Genomic DNA, 403 nt, shown 5'->3' with positions numbered 1-403 from the left:
CTCCGCGCAGCTGCCTGGGCCACTTCTCGCCTTAAACTTTTACCCGGGGCTGTTTTCCCTTCGATTTCTCTTTCTTTCTTTTTTTCCCCTTGAAGCTGCAGGACGGCTCTCCGACTCCCGGGGATCAGAACCAGCGGCCCGGCGGCTCTGTCCCGCCCGGCACCGCTCGCATTTTCTTTCAGACGAAGACGTCGCGCCCGGTGCTCGGAAGGGACATCAATCGGGACCTTGAGCCTTGGCGCCAAGAAGATGCTCCAGCTCCGAGGTCGCCCGGTTCCTTAGCGCATTCCGCCACTCAAGTCAGAAATGTCACCGCACGGAGCGGCGACGGCTGCCAGACGCGGCGCACCCCGAGTCCGTGTGATGAGACAGACATGGCCCGCGGCGCGCCCGGACTGCGGCG

The 403-nt window shown here is 63.5% G+C and overlaps 1 long non-coding RNA gene across 1 annotated transcript in view; it reads right to left on the bottom strand.

Annotated features, from left to right (window-relative positions):
* The window catches only part of LOC103270651, an 8,991-nt gene that overhangs the window by 7,731 nt on the left and 857 nt on the right, over window positions 1-403 (bottom strand). The window lies entirely within an intron of this gene.

Source organism: Carlito syrichta, unplaced genomic scaffold (assembly GCF_000164805.1).
Source record: "Carlito syrichta isolate Samal-C Ts95f unplaced genomic scaffold, Tarsius_syrichta-2.0.1 Scaffold309893, whole genome shotgun sequence".
NCBI lineage: Eukaryota > Metazoa > Chordata > Mammalia > Primates > Tarsiidae > Carlito > Carlito syrichta.
Note: the sequence above shows the minus strand (reverse complement) of the source record. Positions and strands in the feature narration are given on the sequence as shown.